The following is a 1,361-nucleotide window of genomic DNA, read 5'->3' as shown; positions in this document are numbered from 1 at the left end:
CCAACATGGGCCAGTGAAGCAACGTCCTCCACAAGTAGACTGAAGAACAAAAGGACAGCAACTTGTCTGTTCCCCTCCCCCAATACCCCAATAAAATCTTAAAAAAAAAAAATCAGGGGGACAAAGCAGGAAGGAAGCCCTTTGAGTCTAGACTCCTCGTGTGACAGGGGAGATGATATGCGCATCCCCACAGGAAGGTCAGGGCTACACTCAGCTCTTGTGACTCCAAGACTTAAGATTTTTCCACTACTCCCATACTGCTGTGTTGGAGAGTAGTGAGAAGTCAGGCTGGATAGTTACGGTGAGGCCTGATTAGCAGTGCATTCTATCTAGGAATGGGGGTTTGAGTATTGAAAATCCAAGGTATGTTTCCTGAATAGAAGAGGTACTAGCCAATGGAAGAAAGCGAATCCTGGGTTTCCTCAGTGAAGAAAGAATCTGTCCCATTGTACAATCAGTAAATATCTGATGGCTTGGCAAGTACGTAGCATCAGAAAGAAGTTTGGCATCTGGACATTTAAAGTAAATACTAAAGATAACCAGGGCACACGACAATGTGGCCCAGACCTTTGACAGCAGCCACCTGTGCATAGCGCATGATGGATGTCAGCCAAACATTCGTTGAGTATCAAAGACACATCCCAGCCACAGCACTTAAAGTACCGATGGACTGGATGTCCCTGGGCACACAGAGCAATTCACATGCTAGGTGCATGAGTGGAGGGAGAAATGATGACCCATTAAAGAAAGCCTTATCAGCCATTATCTTTTAACTATGTAACTCATGATTTTTTACCAGGCCCTACAAAGATGCCTTTTGCCTGAAATACTAACTTCATGATCTAGCCTTCAACACCTGCAGGCAACATGCTTCCCATATCTAAGATTCGTTTAATGGCAAATCTGTCACTTTAACCATTCCTAGATGATGTTTAGAACGGTTGTAAGCTTTTCCTTTAAAATGGTCATAGTCACTGAATCATCCACTTCCATCACACACCGCAGAAAAGGCAGGGGATCATTACACTGGCGATATATTTTTCTATTTTCAAGGCAGCATCATCAGGGTTCAGGGTTTTTTTCAGGTATAACTACAGTGACATGAACTGTACCTTAGCATACGTTTGATGAGATTTCGTGAAGGCATACTACCCAAGTTACCTGTGACCCTATAAAATAAAGGACATGTCTATCACCCCAGGAAGTTCCCTCATGCCCCCACCTACTCAATTTCTGCCCCACCCCAGGCAGTTGGTGTTCTGATTTTTATCACCATAGATTAGGTTAGCTTGTTGCAGAACTTCATAAAAGTGGAGTCATGAATATACACGCTCTTCTTGTCTGTTCTTTGATATTTTTCC

This window comes from Hipposideros armiger, unplaced genomic scaffold (genome assembly GCF_001890085.2).
Source record: "Hipposideros armiger isolate ML-2016 unplaced genomic scaffold, ASM189008v1 scaffold_78, whole genome shotgun sequence".
Taxonomy (NCBI): domain Eukaryota; kingdom Metazoa; phylum Chordata; class Mammalia; order Chiroptera; family Hipposideridae; genus Hipposideros; species Hipposideros armiger.
The sequence above is the reverse complement of the archived record's forward strand: the minus strand, read 5'-3'. Positions refer to the sequence as shown.